At 35.8% G+C, this 23,077-nt stretch overlaps 1 protein-coding gene across 1 annotated transcript in view; it reads right to left on the reverse strand.

The window, feature by feature from the left end:
* LOC131524266 (rho guanine nucleotide exchange factor 17-like) overlaps positions 1-23,077 on the reverse strand; it is a 90,760-nt gene that overhangs the window by 62,224 nt on the left and 5,459 nt on the right.

Genomic DNA, 23,077 nt, shown 5'->3' on the forward strand with positions numbered 1-23,077 from the left:
CCTGTCATCCCCACACCCTCTTCTGCTACATCTATCTGTCTCTCCCTTCCTGTGCCTCATTTTTTCATTAACAAACTCTTCTGCGTTCTCACAGTCTGAGAGAGAGAGGACTGTTTGTTTTCATGTCGTAAGTAAACATTATTCCCATGGTCATACCACTATATATAGACGGACATGAGTCCCTATGAAAAATGTCTTCCACTGCGGCCAGTGATTGCTATGACGACAGGGAATAAACACACGGAGGAGGAGGAGACCGCAGGAGCACTGTATCTGTACATCAGCTCTCTCAATCCCACACCGCTGATGAGGGACAGAGATTTCCGGAGTCCATAAACGCAACGCAAGATGTTAATACAGTCTCTTTCATAAGGAGCAGACTGTTACAACGTATAAACGAGTTGCAACCAGGCACAAAAACAATGTCTACAAGTTGTAAATTTAGATGTTGGGGAGGAGATGGAAACAGAAAGAGACAGAAAAGGAACAAGATAAAGGTGGCAGTCTTTACTTCTACAATATATTGACAAATCAATTTGAAAAATAAATACTAATTAATCATAATAATAATAAATCTAAAAAATAATATATTAAAATTAATAAAAATAACATTTTAATAATATAATACAAATATTTAATAAATTATTTTTTATTAAAAAAAATGTTTTACTTTTATTCAGTATGGACAGATTAAATTGATCAAAAGTAAAGACATTTATAATTTTACCAAAGATTTCTACTTCAAATAAATGTTTTATTTTTTTACTTTCTATTCATCAAAGAATCTTGATAAAATATGAAACATCACAACTGTTTTCAACATTGATAATAATGATTCCTGAGCAGCAAATCAGCATAGAATGATTTCTGAAGGATCATGTGACACTGAAGGCTGGAGTAATGATGCTGAAAATTCAGCTTTGCATCACAGGAATAAAATATATTTTAAAATACATTCTCATAGAAAACAGTTAATTTAATTTGCAATAATATTTCACTATTTTTACTGTACCTTTGATCAAATAAATGCAGCCTTGGTGGAACATCTTTCAAAAACATTATAAAAAAATATCCAACCCCAAACTTTTGAACAATAATGAAGTTCACAATATTACTAATCTTTTTCCTTTTTTCTTTAACTAAGACAGTTTCCCAACTTCTCAGGCTACATTTAAGGAAAAAGCACAACAAAACGAGAGAGAAAGACAGCTCAGGGTCACAGTTGTAGCCCAATGACCTCCACTCAACCGGCTGAATGGATCCAATTATTGACCCAGTTTATATGGAAGTTGTGTGTGTGTGTGTGTGTGTGAGATATATGACCGATTCTGTTTCTGCTCTGTTCTTACACAACAGAGCAGAAAATTGTAAAGGTCATTAAAGCACGTGTGAACCTGCACATACAGTTAAACACTAATCTCGTGTGTCTTCCATGCGTTACTAGTTAACACATTTCAGTCCAGTGGGGTTTTGCAAAAAAAAAACAAACAAAAAAATCTAAACATACTGTATATGTATATACAAATATGTCAATATTCACACATAATACTGCTCTATTTTCACTGGGGTACCAAGAGGTCAGAGGTCAAGGGTCAGTATTTCACTGATTCTGTTTGTCGCTTGTATCTCCGCACCTCTCAAACCCGGACGTGGTAAATACCTCTACCTGTGATAATCATAAAGGGGTGAGAGGTCAAAGGTCAAGGAGGGTCAGGGCCTGCTGCAAACGGCGAGCTGAAATCCGGCTGACACACACATATAAGCGCAGCCCGCTGGGATTACTGGGTCAGGTGATTGTGGCGTGCTCCGACACAACAATCTATAGCATTATGAAAGCAGGGATTTTAGGCCACTCATGTCACTGCGGTGAGGAGAAGCGAGATCAAAAGGAGTCAACGTTTCAAAGAGTCAAATTATGCCCTGCAACCGTGTTCATTTCATTCTACAACCACTTCTGTGGTGCTTGAGTTTGGTTTGAGCAATAAACAGACCTTAAAGGGATAGTTCACCCGAAATGTGTCATCATTTACTCATCTTTATGTCTTTTCAAACCAGTATGACCTGCTTTCTTCAGTAAAAGATAAAAAATATCTTAGCCCCCAGATAGATTTTTTTTTACATATATTTTTTTTATATATGCTTTAAAAAGTGGATTTAAATCAATTTAAGCTCAAGGATAAAGGGGAAAAACTCACTCTTTAAAAAATAAAAATAATAATAATAATAATGATATATAACAACAACAATTATAAATATTATTACTACATGACAACACCATTATTATTATTTAAATATTTTAATCACATTATAAAATTAATCAAATAAACAATATATTACTAGAGTACTAATACAATTGTACTGTAAAATACTATTACTATTTTTCTATTATTATTCCTACTAATAATGAATTATTATTATTATTACTATTACTACTACTAATAATAATGGTAATAACAACAACAACAATAATTATTGTTATTATTATTATTTATTTTAGAGAACAACAGTAAAATTACAATACTAATATTTTTGGCTTTCAGATTTTCAACAATAGAGCTTTTAATCTGGTGGAAATCTGCAGGAAGTTTTTAAAGCTTTTCTTTTGCTGAAAACAAATTTAGGATTGATTATTATTGTTACTACTACTACTATTAGCATTTTATCTTATAAATTAAAGAAATATATTACTATCCTTTCACTATCCTTGTGGGGACATTCATAGGCGTAATGGTTTTTATACTGTACTTACTGTATGTGCTATTGCCCTACACCAATCCTACACCTAAACCTACCCCTTACAGGAGACTTTCTACATTTTTAGATTTTCAAAAAACTTAATTCTGTGTGATTTATTAGCTTGTTTGCCCATGGGGACCTCAATCAGAGCAACCTGGGCTCTCATAACACCTGAGCAGTGCCACAGACTGATCGACTCCATGCCACGCCGCATTGCTGCAGTAATTCAGGCAAAAGGAGCCCCAACTAAGTACTGAGTGATGTACATGCTCATACTTTTCATGTTCATACTTTTCAGTTGGCCAAGATTTCTAAAAATCCTTTCTTTGTATTGGTCTTAAGTAATATTCTAATATTTTGAGATACTGATTTTTGACTTTCATGAGCTGTAAGCTCTAATCATCAAAATTAAAAGAAATAAACATTTGAAATATATCAGTCTGTGTGTAATGAATGAATATAATATACAAGTTTCACTTTTTGAATGGAATTAGTGAAATAAATCAACTTTTTGATGATATTCTAATTATATGACCAGCACCTGTATATATATAAAAATGTATTATTAATATGAATTATAATTATTTAATTTTATTTTACAGAACAACAGTAAAATACAATACTAATATACTTGGCTGTTTTAATTTTTTTGCTTATAAACGTGAAACCACAGAGCTTTTATTTTGGCGGAAAACCACAGGGTAAAGCTTCTTTTTTTGTCAACAACAAATTTATAAATGACTCTCATTACAAATTTGGGAAGATGTTTAACACATGTTGCCTTTTCAAATCCACGTTATAAGTGAGCCAATCCAGAGCTGCTCGGAGACACTAAAAACACCAGAAACAGCAGCTCACATGTAACAAAAGCCACAAGTTAACATATTTTGGATTCAAAATGACGATTCTCACCAAAAGGTGACAAGTTAGCATTCCTGTAACTAGTATATCAGTCCCGTCAACAGACTTTCAAATCACAGAAAGCAAAAGTAACAGTCGACGTGTGAGAAAAAGATAGCGAGGAGAGAGTGGGAGGAAGATATTATTGCAGTACTGCTCTTTCTCTACGCTAAATGCAACTTTGTCTTTTATGGAATGAGAACTACGAATGAGAACCAGATGTAGGCCTGACGACACAACAGGCCCGAAGGATAAAAATAGGTGGAGATAAACGGACGGGATAGTTCCTGCGATGAGGGGGAGGACGAGGCTGCGGCTGCTGGTGGCAGTAACTTGGCCGTTCTCATCTGGAGGCCTGCGCCAAACTCAACAACTTCCTATTCATACACAAGTTCCACAGAAAGAGGTTTCCAAGAACGTACAACACAGGTTTCATCATAATTTAGCTGTCATCTACTAAAGAGATACAAAAAAGGGTCACGGTCCATATCGTACATGGCGTCCTGCCAATCAAAAGCTATAAAACAAGGACTCAGCTGCAGAAAAATGACAATAAAAATGCCTCGTTTAAGTTGTGTTCAAGTGTCCCTGAAATTTAATGGCTAATAATCTCGTCTCCTGTTACAACTTGAAGAGCTTCATGCTGATGTCATCTAATATTCCATCAGCATGTTTCCAGAAAAACAGTTGAACGAGCATCTGAGCAAAAGGTTAAACTGTGATGAGACCGTCGTTAATTTTCATTCCCTGAGACAGAGACTAAATTTGGGCTCCTCTGCGACATGTACCAGAGAACGGACTTGACGTTGAGCTTTCTTACACAGCCCAACAGGAGACTTAAAAACTCACAAGCTTTAAATAAGTCAAGAGTGATCCCTTTAAGACGTGTAAAGGGAGAGAAAATGAAAAAGAAAGAAAAAAAAAAGCAGCTGCAAAAAAGAGAGAAAACTCTGTTATTGCAGCTGTGTCCGTTCTACTATTTCTAAAGAAGAAAAGAATCTCTAAAACCTTCGAGAACAGGTCAAGGTCATTTTCCAGCACAAAATCCAAAATAAAAAAAAAATCGGATGCATTAGGATTTTGTGCATCGTGAGCAGGGTTATTTTAGTTAATTAAAATTAAAAAAAGAATTCCTTTGCTTAAAATAAAATTTTACTTAAATACAAAACTTAAATAAAAACTACACAGACAAATATATATATATATATATATATATATATATATATATAAATTAAAATGGCAAGAAATACTAAAACTTTACAATTAAAATGAAAAGGAAAATATAAAAATAAAAATATTAATAAACACTATAGTAGTATTTCAATGATACTAAAATAACATTACGGCATTATGACAATTTTATGAAAATTAATTACACATTCTCCCAATTCAAGCAAAAAAAGACTCATCACTATTGTAAAAAATAGATAAATAAAAAACAATGAAATATTACTTGAATTGAGAAGTATTAAAATATTATAATAATAAATAGAATAACTGTTACGGTTTCACTGAAATGCAATAAAAATAGCATATTACAAAGATAAGAATCTAGTGGAAGATGGTAGTAAAAAGAGATGATAAATGCTTACTGATAACTGTTACAATAAAAAAATCCTAAAATAGGCTTAATGTTAAATTTTGTTTATTTATTTATTAACCATTTCTGTAGAAGAAAAGACAAGACAAAGCCAAAATCAAGAGCTGGTGTAAGAAAAGGAGAACAAAATTGAGACTTTTCTCATAGTCTTGTTTCTTCTCTAGAGTTTCTCAATTGTGCTCAGAGATTTCAAAATGAACTTAGACACTTAAAATCTTTAAAAGCTGCTTTCTGCATTCACTTTTTAGTTCAATTATCTTACTGTATAGTAACAAACATGGCACATAAAATTAATACTACAATAAAACATAACTGAGAGCTGCATGAAGTCTCATGAGATATGTATAGGAGCAACCATTGAGCTATAAAATCCTCCTGCGGGATGAACCCTGAGTAACTCTGAAGTTATTTGCTACACACACATACACACACACACACGCACACACAGCCTGTAATCCCAAACTCAGGCTTCTATTACCTGCCCATACGGGCACAGAGTCCTCATTCATAGGAGGTCAATCTCTACATAATGGCATGATTTAGCCGGTGTCCTCCAGCAGTCATCTCTGCTGCGCTTTTTTCTCTTTGTACGAAACATTCGCAAGTGGCTTCCGACCGCCTGTCTTTCTCGGTTTCCTCTCCTGCGTTCCGAAGGCTCTGGAATCAGCGGTCATTACCATTATCACAATCATCATTAGGAGGGTAATTAGGGCTATTATGATTGATGAAGGCTGATCCGTGGGTCGTGCTGAAGACGTGGGACCCCGAGAGTCCAGCCAGAGGACATACGGCTCACCTCTCTCGACACGCACACTCACGAATGTTTAAACATGATCTACGATTTTGCCAATGCATATAAGCTCCACATGAAGCATTCTTTACACTATCAGGTGAAATTATAAACCTTTCAAGAACGTCAAAGTCATTTTCCACCCTAAAAATAAGAAAGTTACGATTTTGTGCTTTATGACATTATTTTTATGACAATTAATAATATTTTCCAGCCAACTACCATGCAAAATGCAAATAAAACTCAACATTAGTATTAAAAAAAAGAAATATTACATAAATTATATGTGATAGCATTTTCTTAAATTTGTCATTTCAATTAAAATAATATTTGTAATATAATTTTTTTTATAAAACAATTTAATACAACAAAAATACTACATCACAGTAAAAAGAATATTTATTTATATTTTAACATTTTTAAATAATTAAAATAAATCAAATACATACTATCCCTCATACATTTATATCACATAATCTAATGTGCATGTTAAATGAAAAAAAAAAGCAATAATTTAAAAATAAAAAAACTACCTAAATATTTTCTGATTTTGAAGTGAAATGTTTTTGTGATACCAACTGGAGCTCAACAATGAGTCAGAAAACTCTTTTTTTTCTCTCATCAAAAGAAAACAACCAATGGCTGGGGTTTCATATCAGACAGACCTTGCTAAACATTTTTAGACGTGATGACTGAAAATATTGGGATTTATTCTACTTAAACCGATCAGATAAGCATTGCTTTATGAAGGGGGCGCACAACCTTCAAACTTCCCAATTTCCTGGCATTCATCTGATGGACCGAACCTCAGAGGAGGGGGCGACCGGCGAGGGGTCCTGGCACTGACCCAGTCTCTGCCTGCCTTCGCCAAGCACCAAATCCAGCTCTTTAATCGTGTGCATGTCTGATTTAGAAACATCTTTGCTGGCGTTCTTTGTCTATATTAAGGTTCTTATATTGGAGAAAGAGCAGAGCCTGAAAAAGGAAAAACAACCCGAATAGCTATTTCAAGACTGTCAAACATCACTTTGAAAAGCTGCTCAAATTCAGTTCCGGACCACCCTTAACGTGGCGTGAAACCCAAACACAGATAATTATACCGCAGCAACATTAACAGTTCCTGAAGTGTTACGTTAGCCTCAAATAATGCTAAAGTTCCTAGCGCCTGACGTTATCCCTGCAGTGACTCCTGCTATTATGGCCTGCTGAATGTAGACTCTGTAACCTACTTGTGTGAGAAGTGGTCAGCTAACTACTTGGAGGTAACAACAAAACTACTAGCTTGATGGTTCTCTCATGAGATCAAACATTTACAGGAAGGCAAGGTGAGAATACATTCAACTTAAAGAAACAGTACACCCAAAAATACAATTTGTTCAACCCAACTCAAAGACCGAGACAGCCGTCCGCGGCTAAAAATAACTATTGTTCTTAAATGTTTCATAACTTTTGAACTGCTAATCCTATCTGAATGCTTTAAAAAGTGTTGTAAATCAGAGATTTTCGGAGATATCGCATGTGTGTCATTTGGATATTCAGAGGCTCCGTAGTATACGTGATTGCGTCATCACATTTTGACAACATTGATTCGTCAGAAGAAACCAATCCATTTCGTCCCTCTGAGCCAAACAAAAATGATTGTTGACGCTTAGTCCCACCCCCGTGCCCAGATTGGTTCAAACGGTCCCATATTCAACCAATAAACATAGGTTATGGTCTTTTGAACATTTACAATGTTTCATTGGAAATTTGAACAAACGTAAAGTGAAAGTAAAGTCTATCATGCGTACATGAAAACAAACACAAAATAACACATTTGCATGTGAGAACTCTCTGAAAAAGCACAAAAAAACCCCAAAAACACACGAATGAGTACTTTGGCATAAAACAAACCAAAAACAAGGATGAAACAGCGGTGCATATCGGATAAAGCACTGAAATTCATGTCTTCGCGTCGCTAGGCGATGTCCCAGTAAAATCGATTCCGAGGCAGAGTACAGCCAGTGGATCGATCCATTTATATTATGTAAACAATAATTATATAGTTCATAAAGATCATTTTGACTATTTTTTCTGTTGCACTCTGTATATTTCTCACTCATTTTGTGTGTAGTTTGTGAATCATTTGCACTGTTTGTATTTTTGTTGCAGAAGAATTTGTGCAATTGTTTTCATTATTAGCTGCACAGTTTGTGTTTGTTTTTGTTCATACTCGGATTGAAAATATATTTCTCTTAAAAAAAACAAAAAAAAAAAAAAAAAACACTTTTTTACTGTTTTGTTATTATATAACACTGATTCCATTTTCTTTACTCCCTAAACGTTTTTTATATAGATATTGACACTATATTGTTTGTCAACTATATAGACCTGTTTTTTTTTTTTTTTTTCACAAAAATTGCTTATAACAATATTGTAATAAATGGCTATAATTTGCTTGGGGAATGTTATATGTAGACAAAATTTTATTTGGAAGTGTAAAACCCAGATACAACTTTCTAAAGAAAAAAAATCAAAACTTCAGGAGTTTCTGTTTGAGTACTACACAGTAAAAAACACCCAATTGTTGTTTGCATTTTTCTTAAAATTCTGGAAATTCATTAATTCGGTAACACTTTACAATAAGGTTCATTAGTTAAACATTAGTTAATGTATTAACTAACATGAACTAACCATGAGCAATACATTTGTTACTGTATTTACTAATCTTCGCTAACATTAGTTAATAAAAATACAGATGTTCATTGTTAGTTCATGTTAGTTCACAGTGCATTAACTAATGTTAACAAGATTTTAATAATGTATTAGTAAATGTTGAAATTAATATTAACAAAGATTAATAAACGCTGTATAAGTGCAGTTTATTATTAGTTAATGTTAACTAATGTAGTTAACTAATGAACCTCATTGTAAAGTGTTACCATTAATTCTTAGACAAATAAAAGGAAAATTGGGATTTTAAATTAGCTAACGTCAAGTTCTCCTGTTTATAATGATATATGGCACTTGATGCTGACTGCTAGAATAGGTCTTAAAAACAACAAAGAAAATGCAGGCGCGTCAGGTGCCCTAAACATGTTTGTTTCTTTATCAGAACAGATTTGGAGAAATGTAGCATTGCATCACTTGCTCACCAATAGATCCTCTGCAGTGAATGGGTGCCGTCAGAATGAGAGTCCAAACAACTGATAAAATAATCACAATAATTCACACCACTTCAGTTCATCAGTTAACATCTTGTAAAGTGAAAAGTTGCATGTTTGTAAGTAGCAAATCCAGCATTAAGATGTCACTTCTGGCCAAAATATGAGTCCATAATCCATAATAACACTTCCTCTAGTGAACAAATCTATCTCATGTTGTCTTTCACGTCAAAACCCACCCACATATTTGTTTAGATTCGTTTTTGACTGTTTTGGCTTGTAAATTATGCTTGATGTGTGCATATTACTTTTCTGATTCAGTTTAAAGTAAAAAAAACAAAAAAAAAAAAACATCTTGGATGTGTTTCTTTCAAACACGCAGCTTTTTACTTCATAAGACATTAACTGATGGACTAGAGTGGTGTGGATTACTTGTGGATTATTGTGATTCTTTTATCAGCTGTTTGGACTCTCATTCTGACGGCACCCATTCACTGCAGAAGATCCATTGGTGAGCAAGTGATGCAATGCTACATTTCTACAAATCTGATGAAGAAACAAACTCCTCTACATCTTAGATGGCCTGAGCGTGAGTAAACTTTCAGCAAATGTTCATTTCTGGCTGAACTACTTTATTAAGCAACATTAAAAGAGAAGCAATATCAAACAAAACGACAAAAATAATTTCTGTTCTTAAACACCTCCTCCATCTTCCACTGGTCGTTCAAACATGTAGTCCTGCTCCAAAGTCACACCATTGGCTGATAGCAATCAGTCAAATTAACTCTGACAAGCACTAGTTTCCCAAAAGATAACATTAAGGCTAAAATAATAATAATAATAATAATAATAATAATAATAAATAAAAATGTATAACAAATTATAATAAAAAAAATTATAATAATAACAATAATAATAATAATACCCCCAACAACCAATGTTCTAATGCAAATCAAGAAAAAAGCCTGCCTGATTGTTGAAGTCTTTGCCCTGTTCCAAAACGTTCTTCCTGGAGGCGGGACTTGGAGTTTTGTAGTCCTTCCTGCCATCACCGCGGAAACGTGAAGCCCCTCCAAACCGCCTCACCGACGCCATTAAACCCGAACAAAGAGCGAGAGCAAGCGCGCGCAGAAGTCTCGATCGTTCTTCTTGAAACTGGCACACTCTCTACGAGTTTGATCTTGAGCTGTGACCATGTTGTCCTGCCAAGTCCGAGTCAGTATGCATGTGAATGCATCAGTCAGAGAGTGACCGCCGCTCCGGTCCACCCACATTACGAAGGCCCCGGAGCCCACATGCTCAGCTATGCCCCGGCCCGTTACAGTACATGTATTGTCCGTGAGGGACAGCAAGTGGGTTCGGACGCCAATGAGGAAACACTTGAAGGATGAGGATGGGTTTTATTCAGAATGTATCATAAGACGCCATTCATTTACAGACATATAACATATGAACAGTACTTTTCAAAATTTAGGGGTTGGTAAGATTTTCTAAAGGTTTGCTTAGAACGGCTGCATTTATTTGATAAAAAAAAAAAAAAAAAAGTAGTAACTGTGTTCTATTTAAACATATTTTAAAAAGTAATTTTTAAAATGTAATTTTCAGCATCATTACTCCAGTCTTCAGTGTCACATGATCCTTCTGAAATCATACTAATATGCCGATTTGCTGCTCAAGAAACATTTCTTATTTCTTTCATTTTTTAACATTATTAGATGAATAAAATTTCAAAAGAACAGCATATATTTGAAATAGAAATCTTTTGTAACATTATAAATGTCTCTACTGTCACTTTTGATCAATTTAATGCATCCTTGCTCAATAAAAGCATTAATTTATCAAAAAATTAATACTTGTAAAAATCATGTAAACATCTTAAAAAGTCACATGATAATCTGATGAAGTACCGGTCATGTTTATCCTGCGCACTACTTGTCATTTATACTAAGGTCAGATTCCCAAGTTACATCAGATTAAAACCAAAAATGTATCAATGTAAACTGTACCTCAGTTACTAAAACAAAAAACACTGTTCCATTCCTGAAGATTCCACAAAGACATTTGTGATTTTCTAAATAGAATTTATGCAAAAGAGGCGGTTCTTTTCCATGTTGCCCAAACTTGTGGAGAACACTGATCCAGAGCGAAATAAAATGAAATATGGATGTCTTACCCACATCACACGGACAGCTGCGGCATTCTGGGTTTATAAAAGAAGAGAAGAGAACCACAACGTAGAGGAGATAGCGGATTGAAATACATAAAAATCCAATGCTACAGTCATAAATCATGTCTTTTGTCTTCGTTGCCCAAGATGACAGACAAATATGCTTTTTAATAACCGCACACGCAGGAGTCCAGTGACATGAAATAAAGCAATATAAATGTTAGACGGGCAGCAGTGATTCTTTAGGGAACCCCAGAATGAGGATAAACCATTCTCTCCCGCATAAGCAAACAGAGGACTGTAATTACAGAGGGTGGTACCATCATAATGAGAGACAGAGAAAGCAAAGTTATAACTGACATTGCACAAAAACACCAGGGACAAAGAAAGAAGAAAGCTGATATAATGGCATAACGATAATAATTAGTGGCGCTTGTTAAAGCAAACATCACTATTATTAGTGCTCGTACTTCAGATTGGGGGTTTGTTCTAAACCTCTAACCCCAAGTATGAAATTGTGGCATGCTCTTCGTTTGTGCTACAGGCAGAAATGATACCTTGAGGCTTGTTGAGGAGAACTGTTACTTTACTTAGTTACTGGATGATTTTCACCTGCCACACAATAAAACAGGATATCTATACATATACATATATATATATATATATACATATATATATATATATATATACATATATATATATATATATATATATATATATACATATATATATATATATATACACATATATATATATATATATATATATATATACATATATATATATATATATACACATACATTATATATATATATATATATATATATATATATGTATGTGTATATATATATATATATACACACATATATATACACATACACACACACACACACACACACATCCTAAAATTAATAGTGATGCTCGTATCAGCAAACAAGCACTACTAACGACAGGACAAATCAAAGGCATTTAAAAATACCCTTTTTCTTTTCCTGTTTCTCTAACGCTCTCCATTTCTCCTCTATTCCATGCCTTGAGTTCATCTCCATAAATCAGTGTGATGCAGAAGGGTTACATGGAAGATAAACAAATCAACACACACAAACACTGGAGCTGTGCCAGATGTACCATGGGAAAGGGTGAACTGCATCATTCTGTGACCCTGTTCTCATACAGAATCTGTCGTCCATGGCCTACCACTTGAAACCAAACACACATGACGTGCCCATTCTCTGCTTTTTATGCCACAATTCTCAATTTACCCACTCGCACCTTTGCGTTCCACTGGCAAGATGTTTGCTTGAGTTGGCAGAATTCGTGCATAATACTTTTAAGTTGAAGAAATGAGTGATCCGTCTAGGAGACACGTCAACGTGTGTCATTTTATTCATAAGAATGGAACGACAGGAAAAATGAGAGGCGTTGGCGGTCCTGTCAGCAAAATATACATCAGAATGAGTGAAAAACGCAACGGATACTCAAAATCCATCAATCTGAGGAGCTGCATGTGGAAAAACATGGAGACATTTGAGCCAAGAGCACTTAGCAGACCACACAAAAAAAGAGAAACAAACAGACAGACAGAGAGAAGGACATGAATCTGGTAGTTTGAAATGTCTCTTTTCATAAATACAGAAGTATGAGAAAACATATTTGTGTGCATGTTTGGAGAGGGGCACATAGTGTTGCTATAACAGCATTCTCAACACATTTATCTTCTGCAATGTGGGAAATAATGTTGGTGGGACTTGACTTTATCTATCAGGTTTGATTGGATTGTGAAAAATGTAAAAGAATCACTCACATTACCTTCAGAAAATGCTTTAGAAGTTGATAAAGTTAATAGTTAGCCGATTATAAGGTTTTAAAAACCTGTTTTAACACACTCTTTTAATAAAAAATAAGTACAGTCATGGACAAAAATATCGGCACCCTTGGTAAATATGATCAAAGAAGGCTGTGAAAATTAATCTGCATTGATAATCCTTTTGATCTTTTTTTTTTTTTTAATTCACAAAAATCTAACCTTTCATTGGATAATAAGAATTTAAAATGGGGGGAAATATCATTATGAAATAAAGGTTTTTCTCTAATACACATTGGCCACAATTAACGGAACCTTTTAATCAATACTTTCTGAAACCTCCATTTGCCAGTTTAACAGCTCTAAATGTTCTCCTATAATGCCTGATGAGGTTAGAGAACACCTGACAAGAGATCAGAGACCATTCCTTCATCCAGAATCACTCCAGACCCTTTAGATTCCCAGCTCCAGGTTGATGCTTCTTCTCTTCAGTTCACTCATTTTCTACAGGGTTCAGGTCAGAGGACTGGAATGGCCAGCAGAAGCTTGGTTTTGTGCTCAGTGACCCATTTTTGTGTTGTTTTTGAGGTTTGTGTTTGGATTATTGTACGGTTGGAAGATCCAAACATGGCCCATTATAAGATTTCTAACAGAGTCAGTCACTTATTGATTTTTTATCTGTTGGTATTTGATAGAATCCATGATGCCATGTGTCTAAACAAGATGTCCAGGACCTCCAGCAGAAATATAGGCCCACAACATCAAAAATACAGCAGTATATTTCATTGTACACATGGGGTACTTTTTATCCCTGTGTTCACCAAACCCATCTCGAGTGTTTGCTGCTGAAAAGCTCATTTTTTAGTTTCATCTGACCATAGAAGCCAGTCCCATTTGAAGTTCCAGTCGTGTCTGATAACTGAATATGCTGGAGTTTGTTTTTGGATGAGCGAGGAGAATTCTTCTTGAAACAACATGTGGTGATGTAGCTGCTGTTTGACAATTTTTCTTTTTTAAGGTTTTCTGACCCCGAGACACAACTATTTTCTGCAATTCTCCAGCTGTGGTCCTTGGAGAGTCTTTAGCCATACAAACTCTCCTCCTCACCGTGCATTAGGACGATATAGACACACGTCCTCTTCCAGGCAGTTTCCTAACATTTTATGTTGATTGGAAATTCTTAAAGGGGGGTTACAATGCTGTTTCGTCCATTCAGAGTTATTTACACGGTTAAAGAGTTGGATTCTCATGCTAAGCATGGCCAAAGTTTCAAAAAATGATTTGGAAGTATGACTGAGTATTTTTGTGGCAAAAATCCTTCCGGGTTCGTACAAGTTTCGAAAGTTTTTTCAATCATGGCTCTTGCTGACGTAAACGACGGTGGAACTCATTATATGGGCATTTCTCCCAGAAGAACGCGTCCGTGCACGCATCGACCAGAGCGCGCCCATCAACGCGCTTCACTCGGCTGCACTGCACAGGACTCGCTCGGGAAGAATGTCTCTAAAGAAGTGTGTTTTTGGTTGTAAGAGAAAGATAACCTTGTTCAGCTTCCCAAAAGAACACAGCGTAACATGAACAGTGGATGCAGTTTGTTTTTCCGGGTCAGCAATGGAGTTTCACAAGTGTGTTTGTTAACCATCGTTTTATAAACAAGGCCCAGTTCAACACTGGATTTGCACATCATCCCAGCTATAAAAGATCCCAGTCATGATTTAGAATTGCAGGCGGTCAGTGAAACGGCATTAAATGTCTGTTTTGTTCACGTTCGGTGCAAGTGCTCGTCACTCTTTAGCTCCGCCCACAGCGCCTCCAGGAGCTCTGCTTTTTTTCAGAGAGAATCCTAAAGCTGTATCTTTCTTTTATAAATATGATAAAACTAAAGACTTTTTGGAGATATGAAGGATTCAGTACTACTCTATAGGTACTCAAGATTAACATGAGATTGGGTGAAACTGTGTGTGTTATGCCCCCTTTAATTATTGTCCTGATGGTGGAAATGGGAATTTTCACTGCTCTAGCTCTTTTCTTAAAGCCACTTCACTAATTTGTGAAGCTCAATTATCTTTTGCTGCACATCAGAAATATATTCTTTGGTTTTTCTCATTGTGATGGATGATTAAGGGAATTTGGGCTTTGTTTTCCCTCCTATTTATATTTCTGTGAAACAGTAAGCCATGGCTGGATAATTTCATGTTCATAATCACCCTGGAGTGCTCAAAATTGTGAATATGAATGGGAATATACTTCAGAGATATTTTACTCATAAGAATTCCGAGGGGTGCCAATAATTGTGTCCAACGTGTATTAGAGAAAAACATTTATTTAATAATGATATTTCCCCCCCATTTTAAATTCTTATTATCCAATGAAAGGTTAGATTTTTGTGAATGTTTTAAATAAAAGATCAAAAGGATTAATTTTCACAGCCTTCTTTGATCATATTTACCAAGGGTGCCGATATTTTTGGCCATGTCTGTATATACTAATTTTAAAATAATACTAATAATGATAATATAACACCAAATAAAATATATAAAGTAAGTAGGTTAGTCAACAAAAAAAAAACAGAGTCACCTTTATTTATATAGTACATTATACAACAGACTGTTTCAAAGCTGCCTCATTTAGAAAATGGAAAATAAAAGAATCAATAATGGAAACTTCAAAATTATTACAATTTCAAATTCATCTCTAAAAAGGCAATGCTATTATTCAGCATTGATTTAGTTCAGTTCAATAAAGAAATTCAATTACAAAACGAGTTCAATTCAGGTCTTCTGAAGGCAATAATATGTTGTTATTCAGCTCAAGTCAGTTTAATTTTGATTTGTCGATGTTGCAAAATTCATCAACATAAAATTTGATTCAGTTCAAGTTTTGTTCTTATCTGATAGATTCAGTGCTGTCGAAACAATATTACTAGTGAATATTAAGTGTCTTTTAACCCTAAAAAACCCTGAATATCAACTGTCTTTTAGAAAGTAGCATAAGAAATGTTAACAGCACACAAAACCACATTTTCAAAACATGTAATATGCAAGAGAAACCACTAATTCTCAAATAACACAGGTCTGAATTCAGACTGCGGTTACACACAAGATACTGAGATGAAGCACCTGTTTGATCAGCATGAAGCCCTGAGCAACATTTCACTCCGTCTGCTCCTGATGGAAAACTCCTTAGCTTCATTTTACTGGAAGTTACAGTGGTTAAAATGTCAACTGAATGACAAGTGACCTCTAAAAGCGTGTACACATGAGGAGGAGGTGACACGAGGAATTCAAAAGCACCTGAGAAACAAACATGACATGCATTCTTGAGCATCTGTCACACTTGGAGCAAAACACACTTGTGATGCAAACAGCCAGATCTGTGAGCCCTCGTACTATGAAAGCTTGTTTCTGCCATGGAACAAAATAATCAAATAAGCAACTGCAACCTTTTTTCTCAAAAAGGCCAGTTAATATCTTGCCATTTTGAGTTTATATTGATAAAAAAATAGTCAGAAATGTGAGTTTAAAAGTCTTAATTACCTTTTTTATCCCATGGTAGAAACAAGCTTTCATGTCAGACTGACAGACACGTTACATAACATCTCTGACTGCTTTGACGTTTCTCTTGCACTGATCTGCTGAGAGATTTGATCCTTGCATGACAGAACGCATGAGTTTAACTCCAAAAACGTGTGCTCTCGTGCTGACAGAGACCACCAACAGCAGAAAACACCCAAAGAAGCCTCATCTGATGATGGATATGGGTTTGCATCAAACCCCAACAGTTAAGAATGAGCAATAAAAACATCAGGACTGCCAAATGATTAAAATATTCAATCATGATTAATCAATTAATAAAAAGTAACTTAATATGTTAATGCATTAAGGAAAGAAGAGTACATGTGAGTATCTGTGTAATCTAATTCTAATGGATAAAACCAAGCATTATTTCACTGAATATCCAGTTTCTCTCATAAATGTGTCACACTATGGAAGTTAAAGGGAACAGAGTCAATATTCCTGATAACAGATAGCAGAGGAAGCTGAGTCCAGGTCACCATGATCACCTGACACAACCCAGGGTCATGACCCCTGTGTGAATGCTTCTGCTGGGATGAAATTATGGGTAGTTGTCAAAAAGTACAGTTTATGGAAATTTGTACGTGGGGAAAAAAACATTTGAGTTTCATTCATTCACTAAAGAAACTAGATACAAAGTAACACTTAAATAAAGATGAAATTTTGAAACTGCATTTTTTTTTGTTGTAATAAATATATCAAATAAATAAATAAAAATCCCACGGCACACTAAAGCACTGAAATATGGGGGGGGGCATTTATTTTTTTTCTTTCCTGTAATTAAACACTGCGTCATCAGAGTTGGTATTGTGGTTTTATCAAACACTTGCACTTAACATTATATGAAAATCAAGCTCAAATGGAGTTAACAAGGTTTTTGACCAGCGAATGCCAGAGATCTGTGTTTTGTCTGTCTTTAGAACGGCTGTATCTGAGTGCATCGCATTACACTTTTCGCATTGCGCTTTCAACGTTTATTGTAGATATATGAGCGCTTAGTTTTTCTTGTTGTTTAATACACTTGGCCAAAATCTCATGACAAGAAGCGCTATATGCACAGGATATTTAAAACGTACAAATGTATATTGGCTACAACTAGACGGCAAATGTAACTTCTCCACTCCACGTAGCTCTCTCCTAACGAGCTGGTTATCTGAATCAGGTGTGTTAACTAAGCGAGACATGCAAAATAAGCAGAGCGGGGGGGCGCGAGGACTGGAATTGGGAACCGCTTGGCTACATCATGTGTCATTCACCGGTGAGAAAACTTTATAGTACAGTTAGTAAAATTACTACAATACCAGGAAGGAAGATCGGGTTGTTGATGTTTGTCTGCCATTCTCGCTCTGTCTGCAATAGTGTACGTGAACGTGCTGATGACATATCCTGTCTGTACGAACAGGGTGCGCAGAGGTATGCAAATACATACGTTGACAGGCAGGTAGGAAAGCCAATTAAAACGCTCGGACCGAGCGTTTTGATTGGACGAACATTTCTTGGTCCTATGCCTTCCATAGAATATATAAATACAAATAAATACATTTAGACCACTTAACTTAATGATTGCTATCGGGATGTGAGGAGACTTTCAACCAGCATAACAAAAAATGTTTCTGAAGACAATCACCTATTGCACCTTTAATATAATTAATTGTACATCACTACAAACAGTAGTAGAAACTTTCTTAAACCTCCATAATCATTTGTCCTATTCTGAAGGGAAGTGGATTATCTGTCCATTAAAGCTGCTCATCCTGTTAATTTCTCTTTCTCATTCTCCTCTGAAAGCCATATGCAGACAGCTCAGGAGCTGAGGAACATTGTGGAGGGATGAAGTCATTTTTGTCGTTCTTCCAGAAATGAGATTCAGCCCTGATATCAGGTATGCTGACAGGGAGGGAAGGAGGGAGTAATGGATGACAGCAGGGCTGTAAAAAAAGAAAAAGAAAAGCAAAGTGATACTTGGAAATGAAAAGAGGGAGAAAATAAAGGACTGACTGAGTGTAAATGAAGCGAGCGAGTGGAAAAGAGCACAGGAACATGGAGGAGAAGAGAAAAGGGGCTCTAGTTGTTCCCCGTTGCTTTCATTTAAACAGGCACCAGGAATGTGGCCTTCTTTTCCTTCACTGCTGCAAAACGGCCATGAACACAACAGCCAGCATAGAACAGAGAGAGAGAGAGAGAGAGAGAAAGAAAGAGAGAGAGAGAGAGAGAGAGAGAGGTGAAAAAAACTCTTCTTTCTCTAGTGCAGACTGTTAACTAAAATCATAAATCATTTAATATAATCATTTGTTAAGTTAAAACTGAAGTACAATAAAATATAAAAAGATACATATTTAAAAAAAAAAAAAAAAAAAACCTTCAACTTAAAAAAACTAAAACTAAAATGATTGCCTTGGCAACAAACTGAAATTAAATTAGTAAAATAAAAATAAGCTAAACAAGTAAAAAAACTAATAAAAAAAGTGACAAAATCAAATAACAAAATTACTTAAAACTGTGTGAAATTAAAATTAAAACTGAAGATATATAAATAAAATAACAAATACTATATACTTACTAAATAAATAACACTGACATGCTAATCACAGTAAAGATTAATTATTTTACAACATCCTATTAGGTTTGTTAATGCAAATTCACTCGTAGTAGTGATTTGAACAACCACCTAGCAACCACCTGCAACACCCTAGCAACAATGTTAATTTTGGCACTGCTAGTTTCAGCAAACAAAATTGCAAAAATAAAGGCAGTTTCAAAATATTTCTTGAATAGTAACATGAAAATATTTTAATGACACTTTAATATTATGCTTTAATAATATTTTACCTCCCACATAGACTTGATTATTTAAGAAAATATTAAGGCGGGTAAAATCATTACATTTTGAATTTGAAAAATTCAACATAAACATATTTTTCTTTAGACTCTGCTGGAAAAAAACTAAACAATTCGAACCAGCCTAAGATGGTTTGTTGGTCTTAGCTAGTTTAAAATGGTTAGCAAGCTGATCTTCCAGCCTGATCTGCTAAAAAGTGTCAAAAACTCCTCTGAAATTAGTCAACAGTCCTCTTAAACCAGTAAACCAGCTTAAAGCCATTTTTTCCTCAGCGGGCAAACTGATGAATCACTCACAACAGCAGCAGTGCCTTTGTAAGCAAGTTTAAAGAGTGAGAAAATCTACAAACATATCCCACATATCCAGACACTGCATTAAAACACACTGACTCACAAGTGTCTGAGCGAACATATACAGGGAATTACGCTCGGTTAAAGGGGAAGACACAGACGTGACTGTGTCCCCTCTGAGACGACGGTCCAATCGCAAGCAGACAGCAAACACATGCCCTCATTCCAGCTGAGCCTTTAATCCCGCTAAAGACACTGAGCAGCAGTTACAGCCAGAACAGCATCAAAGCTTTGACAAGTCATGCAAACACAGCACACAGTCGTCTGGAGTGAGTGTGAGTGTGTGTGAGTGTGTGTGTGTGTGTGTGTGTGTGTGTGCGCGCGCTGTCTCACGCCTGGCACTTTGTTTCCAAACAGTGTCTCGAGCACAGCGGCACATTCCAGCCTCTGCAGCTCATCAAACATATTAGTAACCACAACAACTTCCTGTTTCTGTTCCCCAGCTTCCTGTCTGCGCAGGATCACTCGGCACTGGCGCTGATAAAGGAGCAGAGACTCTTATAACACACACACACACACACACACACACACACAAGCAGTGTCCCTCCCTTTCCTGCTAAAACACACATCATAAACCAGTTAAGACCTGCAGACCAGCTGAGGTCATAGAGCTAAAAATTGAATGTTGATTGCCAATAAGATTATTTGAGATGATATCGAGATCACTAACTTTTGACTGCACACTTACAGCACAGTTTGAGACTTTGTCGAGATCTCTTCTGAAACTCTTAAGCAAATCTGCATTTGCTCTCCGTTTAATCTTTTAAAGATATAGCCTAGAAAAAGTTTGATCAGCACAAAAATATTTTCAATTTATCCATCAATTCTTATCTATCAATTTGTGTTTCTAGGCATTTACAATGGAAGTCAATGGGGCAAGGCATTGCTTCAGGATCATCATTACACAATATGCACTGGTTTACACAAGAAACAATGTGTTATTATGCCCAGTGTGACAGAATCGCTCACTGACTTTGTCAGTGCAATGTTATGTCCAATCTTTCAACGTCAAACAATTTAATATTTACATGATGGAGCAAACTCCAGCCACTGGAATTACATCAGTAATGCATAGCCAGATATGCATCTACCTCGAAAAGAAGTCCCAAAATGGACAATTTGGTTGACTTTACAGATCATATACACATCATATTATTCAATTCAAGCACTTTAAAACACAAGCTTCACATTTCTGCTTGCAAACCCTCTGAAAGACTGACCACAAACATTCTCATAGGTGCATTACTGTAGAACTTAAATGAGGAAAAAGTGGAGTTTAATCGAGAACATCAGCAACTTGTTTAGATTTTTCATTACAGTGGCAGCATTTTTTTGATTACGAACACTCTCACATATTTGTGTTATACATGGAGGTTGTTTAGCAGGCTGTGCTTTTGTTAGGTTCTTTTATCTAAGCTCTTTTGCTTGCCTTTGTACAGCTGAGCACAATGTGCTCACCCTCCTCTATCCAAGCACCGTTTCACATTACCGCAGCATTGAGACATCTTCACAGGTTACTCACAAAGAACTCAATCCAAGGGCGTTTTCCCCTCCACAGCCTGTCCACATGTGTTTTTCCTTCTTTTTTTGTGTGTGTGTGTGTGTGTGTGTGGGGGTACTGTTTCTGATCGTCACAACCTCAGGGAATACTTAGCTAACCCATCTCCACACACTCTTCGCAGCCCCTGTAATAAACACCCTATGTTTATGGTCTGAACTTCTCCAAGCCTCAATATTCATTAACCCACTAGTGTCAGATGTCCACCCTCTACTCTTTCACTAAAGAATGACTACAGTAATACAGGCAACATAATCACCCTGGTCTCAACTTTTACGCAATAAATGCCATTACTGTGGTTAGTGATTACCTGATTATCCAAATCACATAAAATGCCACCAAACACATGTGAAGAACTACTTATAAGTTGAAAGAGAACACAATCCACTGGCCCCAAAATGTAACTTAAAAATGACTTAAGTATCATTGCATTAGAGGCATTTCTTAAAAGGAAAGATCAGCACACTTGGTTTGATATTTACTTATATAATGCAATAACGCTCATACATATTTAAGTGTGGATGAAGTGTACAAATACTTTTTGAGGCCACTATATCAATTTACAAATGTTCTGTAGACAAAATCTTTGGACACTGTACTGAAAGGAGGGGAAAAAACCATGAAAGAAACATCAAACAACCCTACACATGTCATAAAGCAGGCATTAGTCTCTGGAAATGTGCCTGGAGCTAACAACTTAAGAGGAGGAACATTAAGCTCTATTTACACTTTGTGTTTTCATTAGCCAGAATACAAATGCATGCGTGTACGTTCCTGAGAAGAGAGTCAAAAGCGTGTGCGAGTCTCCAAGACTCTGTAAATGATGGGCTCAAATTAGACTGCATAATCCAAGCTGAATGACAAGGCCATGCAAACATTTCCCCAATGTGTACTTGATAATGACCCTTTGCAAGGAAAAAAGAAGAATTAAAAAGGGGAAAAAAGGAATTTGGCCAACAGAACGTTACTCAAACTCATCTGCACCCTTTATATAATCAGCCAATATCAGGCGGCTCCAAACAGAGTCCTAAGTGGACCACAATACTGAAAGGACAAGCTGGCACAGACAAAATCTCAGGAAAATACAGCACCATAAAAGGTGGACTGAGGGAAACTATGACCAAACCCAGTGTCTGAGACAGACCAACCGTGCTACAGAGGGCTTACCAAAGCCATACAGAGAACTAATCCATCACTGAGAGTATGCAAGACTTTGGAAAACATCATGGCCCTCGGACATACACTACCAAGCACAACACTCTTAAATATGAAGTATTTGAAAGGTATTTCTCCCTAAGGTCAGTTTGGTAACACAAACCTTTTTTGAAGGTTACTTTAGTCTTTTCTAACTTTCCATACAACAGATAAACCATTATATAAATACACAAAGAGATAAAGCATTCCCTTCAAAATATGCCAGTTAAGAATGCCAGAATATTCTGACTTTTCATAGAGGCAAGTAAACAAAGGAACATTTGCAGCAGACAGTGGGAGAAACACACATAAGTGTACACACACACACACACACACACACTCTCTCTCTCTCTACAGGCATTGGACCAAAAGGAAGGTAGGCTAAGGAGAAGAAGAACAACATGACCGCAGAAGAACCTGC

This window comes from Onychostoma macrolepis, chromosome 18 (assembly GCF_012432095.1).
Source record: "Onychostoma macrolepis isolate SWU-2019 chromosome 18, ASM1243209v1, whole genome shotgun sequence".
NCBI classification, from domain to species: domain Eukaryota; kingdom Metazoa; phylum Chordata; class Actinopteri; order Cypriniformes; family Cyprinidae; genus Onychostoma; species Onychostoma macrolepis.